The sequence below is a fragment of the Oncorhynchus mykiss genome, chromosome 12 (genome assembly GCF_057628025.1).
Source record: "Oncorhynchus mykiss isolate SJ-2025 chromosome 12, ASM5762802v1, whole genome shotgun sequence".
In the NCBI taxonomy this organism is placed as follows: Eukaryota; Metazoa; Chordata; class Actinopteri; order Salmoniformes; family Salmonidae; genus Oncorhynchus; species Oncorhynchus mykiss.
In genome coordinates, this window is record NC_143033.1 from 57919846 (window position 1) to 57928474 (window position 8629).

Genomic DNA, 8629 nt, shown 5'->3' on the forward strand with positions numbered 1-8629 from the left:
GGGGCAGATAGCATTCTCCTGGCATCCGCCAATTGGACTGCCAGATGGTGAAGTGTGATTCATCACTCCAGATAATGCGTTTCCACCCAGATCCCTCAGTACTTGTATGGCATCGGATGACAGGGCATCGTCACAGTCACACAGCCCCGCCGACTGGCAGCTATCTCCCAGGCATCGAGGGTGGCAGAGGAGAAGAGAGCTCAACTGGGGAAGCTGGTAAATAAAAACAACCTTTTACATTACAATCAGTGATCAAACTGTATGGTGAAGAAGACAGACACATTTTGAACACGCATCAAAGAGCAAGGATGTGGTGCTCATACTTTCCCTCGCAGCCTAGATCATCATCAATGGTCGAGTGGCAGCAGCATGGCTGATACCATTACCAAACACTCAAGATGGGCCTAACAGGAAATCCAATCATGCCCTTCAGGTTGGCTACACGGTGCGATTTGAGGATGTCACCTCCTCAGAGACAAAGCTAAAGTTCATGACAGATGGTAGGCTCCTGCGGGAGGTCATATTTTATTTTTATTTTACCTTTATTTAACTAGGCAAGTCAGTTAAGAACAAATTCTTATTCTCAATGACGGCCTAGGAACAGTGGGTTAACTGCCTGTTCAGGGGCAGAACGACAGATTTGTACCTTGTCAGCTCAGGGATTTGAACTTGCATATGAGACCCCTTAACGCTGCGCTACACTGTGGTGTTGCTGGATGAGGCTCACGAGCACACGGTCCACACTGACGTGCTGTTTGGAGTGGTGAAGGTAGCCCAATGCAAACGCAGAGAACAGAACAAGATTCCCTTCACCTTGGGTCACTACTAGACTCAGTAACCTGGAATCCAAACTGATATGATCTGAAACAATGGTGTAACAGAACATTTCAGTTTGAATTTCAGGCTAGGTCACTAACGTTAGGCTCCATAGATAAAAATTGTCATAGGCTGGTTGTGTTTTTTAACATAAGTGTGTGTGTGTGTGTGTGTGTGTGTGTGCGCGCGCACGTGCCCCCCCTGGGTCTGATGTTCCATTCTTCAAAGTACAGATGTACAATGTCAACATTACTCTGCACAGACCACCTTAAGACTGGTGGCTTGTAGTCTTGTTCTTAATGTAAAAACACTTTATGACAACTGCTGATTAAAAAAAAAGGGGTTTAAAAATAAATCTGATGTATTGTCTCTTCCAATGTACCATTCTGGGTGATCTTGATGTCAGCCACCATGGTTGTGGTCCTCTTCTCTTAGTACTTCAAGAAATCTCCTGTGCTGTACCTGGAGGAGGGCAGGCTGCACCCCATCCAAATCTACTTCACCAAGCATCCCCAGTCAGACTATTTGCAGGCTACACTGGTCTCAGTCTTCCAGATCCATCTGGTACATACAGTGGGGCAAAAAAGTATTTAGTCAGCCACCAATTGTGCAAGTTCTCCCACTTAAAAAGATGAGAGAGGCCTGTAATTTTCATCATATGTACACTTCAACTATGACAGACAAAATTAGGAAAAAATCCAGAAAATCATATTGTAGGATTTTTAATGAATTTATTTGCAAATTATGGTGGAAAATAAGTATTTGGTCAATAACAAAAGTTTATCTTAATACTTTGTTATATACCCTTTGTTGGCAATGACAGAGGTCAAACGTTTTCTGTAAGTCTTCACAAGGTTTTCACACACTGTTGCTGGTATTTTGGCCCATTCCTCCATGCAGATCTCCTCTAGAGCAGTGATTTGGGGCTGTTGCTGGGCAACACAGACTTTCAACTCTCTCCAAAGATTTTCTATGCGGTTGAGATCTGGAGACTGGCTAGGCCACTCCAGGACCTTGAAATGCTTCTTACGAAGCCACTCCTCTGTTGCCCGGGCGGTGTGTTTGGGATCATTGTCATGCTGAATGACCCAGCCATGTTTCATCTTCAATGTCCTTGCTGATGGAAGGAGGTTTTCACTCAAAATCTCACGATACATGGCCCCATCCATTCTTTCCTTTACACGGATCAGTCGTCCTGGTCCCTTTGCAGAAAAACAGCCCCAAAGCATGATGTTTCCACCCCCATGCTTCACGGTAGGTATGGTGTTCTTTGGATGCAACTCAGCATTCTTTGTCCTCCAAACACGACGAGTTGAGTTTTTACCAAAAAGTTATATTTTGGTTTCATCTGACCATATGACATTCTCCCAATCTTCTTCTGGATCATCCAAATGCTCTCTAGCAAACTTCAGACGGGCCTGGCCATGTACTGGCTTAAGCAGGGGGACACGTCTGGCACTGCAGGATTTGAGTCCCTGGCTGCGTAGTGTGTTACTGATGGTAGGCTTTGTTACTTTGGTCCCAGCTCTCTGCAGGTCATTCACTAGGTCCCCCCGTGTGGTTCTGGGATTTTTGTTCACCGTTCTTGTGATCATTTTGACCCCACGGGGTGAGATCTTGCGAGTGATCTTGCGAGTGAGATTATCAGTGGTCTTGTATGTCTTCCATTTCCTAATAATTGCTCCCACAGTTGATTTCTTCAAACCAAGCTGCTTACCTATTGCAGATTCAGTCTTCCCAGCCTGGTGCAGGTCTACAATTTTGTTTCTGGTGTCCTTTGACAGCTCTTTGGTCTTGGCCATAGTGGAGTTTGGAGTGTGACTGTTTGAGGTTGTGGACAGGTGTCTTTTATACTGATAACAAGTTCAAACAGGTGCCATTAATACAGGTAAGGATAGAGGAGCCTCTTAAAGAAGAAGTTACAGGTCTGTGAGAGCCAGAAATCTTGCTTGTGATTTTCTGGAATTTTTTTCTCATCATCAAATTACAGGCCTCTCTCATCTTTTTAGGTGGGATAACTTGCACAATTGGTGGCTGACTAAATACTTTTTTTGCCCCACTGTAAGTGTGCTCTGGCTGGCCTGGCTGCTGGGGTGCTTTAGCTGAAGAGAAATGTCTCATGTAGAAAAGTTGATTCAGTTTAAGATGGCCCAGACACCTGGCCTGGTTAAACCAGACTGAACGCTGCACTCACTAGTTTAGTCAGGCTACTAACCAGGCAACTACTATCACTACTCAACCTTATAACTTACATTAATCATACCTTTCTGGAAACACAAGTTGGAGACATGATTCCAAATCACCATATGATGCCAGACAGGGTATGGTTGTGATGTGTCCATTCTAAACAGGAAGCCCCTACATCATATGACATCCTGGTGGTCATGACGGGTCAGGAGGAGATAGAGGCGCTGGCACGTACCTGCCGTGACATCGCCAAGAACCTTCCTGACGGCTGTGGTCCCATGACAGCCATCACGTACAGGGGGATGGCTGTCATGGGACCACCTCTCTGTCCCCTGCTCAGTAGCTCAGGCTCTTCCAGCCCGCACCTAAGGTAGGATACACCTACACCCCCCTCAATGTCTTGCAGTCATCTACAGTGCCTTCAGAAAGTATTCACACACCTTGACTTTTTCCACATTTTGTTGTGTTACTGCCTGAATTTAAAATTGATTAAATTGCAATGTGTCACTGGCCTACACACAATACCCCATAATGTCAAAGTGGAATTATGTTTTTAGAGAATTTGACAAATTCATTAAAAATGAAAAGCTGAAATGTCAATAAGTATTCAACCGCTTTGTCATGGCAAACCTAAATAAGTTCAGGAGTACATTTTTTATTAACCATTCACATAATAATTGCATGGACTCACTCTATGTGCAATACTAGTGTTTAACATGATTTTTTTAATGACTACCTCGTCTCTGTACCCCACACATACATACATCTGTAAAGTCACTGAGTCGAGCAGTGAATTTCAAACACAGATTCAACCACAAATATCACAGAGGATTTTCAATGCTTCGCAAAGGGGAAAATGTTACATTGATTTAATACATTTTGAATTCAGGCTGTGACAAAATGTGGAATAAGTCAAGGGGTATGAATACTTTCTGAAGGCACTGTATAATGTGATACATGGTCTCTGCAAGCAACTATATTGTTTTGCCAGGGTTGTAGGAAGGTCATTCTCTCAACCAACATCGCTGAGATGTCGATCACAATCTCAGGGATCAAATACATAATTGATACAGGCATGGTGAAAGCAAAACACTTCAACCCAGGTGAGATTCCTCACTGACTGTACACAATGCCTTTTAAACTCTGTTTCTCTACTTGCGAGTCACTCAGGTCTGTGGCCTAGTGTGAATAAATAAATGAATGAACTCGAATTATGAAATGAAATTGTATATTTTCTAAATAAATATGATAAAACAAAAATAGGCTTGAAAAATCAAAGATTAACATATATAATAAAGTCTACAGACTTATTTTCATTGTGTTCCTCATTATTTGTAATGTGTTTCTGTCTGCCCCCCAGAGAGTGGTCTGGAGGTGTTAGCAGTACAGTGGGTATCTAAAGCCCAGGCGTGGTAGAGGACGGGCAGGGCTGGCAGAGAGGACACAAGGTCTGTCTACCGCCTCTACACCGAGGATGAGTTTGACAACCTCATCCCCATGACCGTGCCTGAGATAGAGGTGGGTAGGACCATGATGGCTTAGATTAGGAGCCGAAGCAAATCTAGTTGCTGTCACTGTTCACCTGTTAAAAGAGAACAGGGTAATTTTCAGTAGGCATGAAATGGTGAGGTACCTTAAAATGTCCAATAAGAAACGCTCGTTTTCATTCGCCACTGTAAAAGTTTTTGCTACGGTGTGCCCTAATGAACACGACCCAGTTCTTGCTGCAGCATAAATTGATGCATCTCTAGGTCATTACGAGTGAGTGTTCTGCTCCTCTGTTCTCTCCTCTGCAGGTGTAACTGTTCCTGTCCCGTGTTCTCCCCTGTAGGTGTAACCTGGCCAGTGTCATGCTGCAGCTTCTGGCTCTGGGGATTCCTGACGTGATGAACTTTGACTTCATGTCTAAGCCTTCTCCTGGTAAGCAGTCTGTCATCCAGTCCCAGGTCTGCTGTGTGTTCACTGTGATGCTAACGTCTTCAGAAGTGTTATTATGTCAATCCACTGATATGTAGACTCAGATAGGAGTTAGTTGTACTACTGTAATTCCGTTTACATTTTAGTCATTTAGCAGACTCTCTTATCCAGAGCAACTTACATTTAGTTATTGCATTCATGTTGTCAACGTGTTTGGTCAGAGTTGGTTGTAATCACGTAATGTTAATATGACTGTTCAGAGGCGGTGGAGCAGCTGGACTAGGGGCTGTAGAGAAGAAAGATGAGCAGGTCACCCTCACTCTCCAGCTTCCCCCTGGAGCCACGCTATGCCAAGGTAAGACACAGACACACAGGAAAGGGGCTTTTTATTGGAGGTTGTTTGTATTGATCCCTATGACCAACAATAAATACTGTATTAACACATTATCCCTCGCTGTATCTCTCTCTTGTGTGTCTACATCTACAGACCATCCTGCTGTCGCCAGACTTCCAGTGTTCTGAGGAGGTGCTGACCATCGTTTCTCTGCTGTCGGTGGACACGGTGCTCTACAACCCCCCTGTACGCCGAGAGGAGTGTCTTGCCGCACGCAAGAAGTTCACCACCAGCGAGGGAGATCACTTGACCCCACTCTACATCTACAGAACCTTCAAGAAAGTGAACGCCAACAAGGTCAGTGGATAACTCGAGGAAGAAGAAGCCTGTGGGGGAGACTATACAAAATGCACTTCAGCTGTATACAGTACCTCTGGACATACAGTGCATTCGGAAAGTATTCAGACCCCTTGACTTTTTCCAAATTTTGTTACATTACAGCCTTATTCTGATATTGATTAAAATAGTTGTTTTACTCATCAATCTACACACAATACCCCATAATGACAAAGAAAAAACGAGTTTAGACATTGTTGCAAATGTATAAAATAAAATAAACTATCACATTTACATAAGTATTCAGACTCAGTACTTTGTTGAAGCACCTTTGGCAGCGATTATAGCCTCGAGTCTTCTTGGGTATGACGCTACAAGCTTGGCACACCTGTATTTGAGGAGTTTCTCCCATTCTTCTCTGCAGATTCTCTCAAGCTCTGTCAGGTTGGATGGGGAGTGTCGCTGCACAGCTATTTTTAGGTCTCTCCAGAGCTGTTCGGTCAGGTTTAAGTCAGGGCTGTGGCTGGGCCACTCAAGGACATTCAGAGACTTGTCCCAAAGCCACTACTACATTGTCTTGGCTGTGTGCTTAGGGTCATTGTCCTGTTGGAAGGTGAACCTTCGGCCCAGTCCGAGGTCCTAAGCGCTCTGAAGCAGGTTTTCATCAAGGATCTCTCTATACTCCATTCATCTTTGCCTCGATCCCGACTAGTCTCCCAGTTCCTGCCACTGAAAAACATTCCCACAGCATGATGCTACCACCACCATCCTTCACCGTAGGGATTGTGCCAGGTTTCATCCAGACATGACACTTGGCATTCAGGCCAAATAGTTAAGTCTTGGTTTCATCAGACCAGAGAATCTTGTTTCTAATGGTCTGAGAGTCTTTTGGTGCCTTTTACAAACTCCAAGCTGGCTGTCATGTGCCTTTTACTGAGGAGTGGCTTCCGTCTGGCCACTCTACCATAAAGGCCTTATTGGTGGAATGCTAGAGAGATGGTTGTCCTTCTGGAATGTTCTCCCATCTCCACAGAAGAACTCTGGAGCTCTGTCAGAGTGACCATTGAGTTCTTGGCCACCTACCGGACCAAGGCCCTTCTCACCCGATTGCTCAGTTTGGCCCGGGGCGGCCAGCTCTAGGAAGAGTCTTGGTTGTTCCAAACTTCTTTCATTTAATCTTGCAATGCTGCAGACATTTTTTTGGTACCCTTCCCCAGATCTGTGCCTCAACCCAATCCTGTCTCGGAGCTCTACAGACAATTCCTTCAACATCATGACATGGTTTGACATGCACTGTCAATTGTGGGACCTTATATAGACAGGTGTGTGCCTTTCCAAATCATGTCCAATCATTTGAATTTTCCACAGGTGACTCCAATCAAGTTGTAGAAACGTCTCAAGGATGTTCAATGGAAACCGGATGCACCTGAGCTTCATTTTGAGTCTCATAGCAAAGGGTCTGAATACTTATGTAAATAAGGTATTTCAGTTTTTTTTTTTTTATATATTGGTAAAAATCTGGTTTCACTTTGTCATTATGGGGTATTGTGTGTAGATTGATGAGGAATATTGCACACTGAAATGTATGCTTCCAAATCTGTTTGCGGCATTGTTTAAACTTTTATGGTCTTCTTATTTGCTTGATGAACTAATACATGGATATCTTTCACCTGAACAAATCCATTGCATATACACAAATGATCTAGCTCTTTTCACACATAATGTCCATCTCCTTCTCCCCTCTGTTCCAGCTGAGCATGAAGCTGGAGTCGTGTGGGTCGGACACGGGGAGCGTGCATCGCTGCCTGGCCCACGGTCTGTTTGTAAACGCTGCAGAGTTGCAGCCAGACAGCAGCTACATGGCCCTGGACACCCCCCAGCCTGTAGCCATCCACACCTCCTCTGTCCTCTTCCAGGCCAAGCCCGCCTACGTGGTCTTCAATGAGCCCCTGCACACCTCTAAGAGCTACATGAGGGACCTGTGTCTGGTGGATGCTGATTGGCTGGTGGAGGTCGCACCCAAGTACTTCTACCGGAAGCTCCGCCCCACCAAGAGCTAGCCTCTGATTAGACAGAACTCTGGAGTGACAAGAGACACAGCAGATCCTAACCTTCTTGACCAGTGACACACCTAACCCCCGCTCACCCCCAACCCAGTGACAATACTGGATGGAAGCATGATAGAAAGAAGATTGACATTCTACTCTTTCCTGTTTGCTGAATTGCTAGTTTTTGTTTACACAAAGATTCACAGCATAGAAAGACTCTTCAACACTCCTTGTGTGCCAGTCCAAGGCAGAACATGTAACATTTGGACAGGTCTGAAAGAGAGAGGGGTCTGGGTTATTCTTAGTGATTTCTTCTACCTCTTCATGGACAAGCAGAATGTTTTATGTTTTATGTTTTCATGGACAAGCAGAATGTTTTTGTCTATGACTGAAGTTACAAACTAAAGTTCCTGCTACTGTAGTTACAAGCTGATATTTTTCTTCAATTGTTTTCTCTCTTCCAGCTATTGCCTAATCATTGCCTGTTGCCACATATTTGCTACACAACCAGAAATTAGGTCTCATCATGATTGAGTTCAAACACTCATTCTAAATATTTGCCTGTTTTTTAGCAGCATAGATTAACTCACAGAAGTAGGTGGTTATTCCTGGTTATTCCTTCAAACATACATTTTTAACATCTTACTTATATTAAATGTTCATATTTAAATATTGGCGCCTGGTCTAACTTATTGGCTGTTTGTCACTTGCTTAAAAAACGGGACATACAGGTAACTGACAAAATAAAGGAAACACTTGAGTAAATGAGGGATAGTAAGTATATTGAAAGAAGGTGCTTCCACACAGAAGTAGTTCCTGAGTTAATTAAGAGACCTTGCTATCTGGAATCCTTGGGACGTCCTTATCCCATTGAAATTGAAAATGGTTTAGGGTACGGGCATCCCAAGGATTTTGGATATCACTAACTCTTAATTAAGCAATTGTATAGAAATGCCCAGTTGCCCATTATTTTGGTACCATGGCTAAAAGA

The 8629-nt window shown here is 43.9% G+C and overlaps 1 pseudogene across 1 annotated transcript; it reads left to right on the forward strand.

The window, feature by feature from the left end:
* The first annotated feature begins 410 nt into the window (after positions 1-410).
* Positions 411-8071, forward strand: LOC110537831 (ATP-dependent RNA helicase DHX33-like; annotated as a pseudogene). The gene is made up of 9 exons (XR_016485145.1): positions 411-500; positions 1252-1380; positions 3168-3373; positions 3995-4106; positions 4364-4521; positions 4833-4956; positions 5195-5275; positions 5408-5611; positions 7342-8071. The product of XR_016485145.1 is annotated as an ATP-dependent RNA helicase DHX33-like (transcript).
* The last annotated feature ends 558 nt before the right edge of the window (positions 8072-8629 follow it).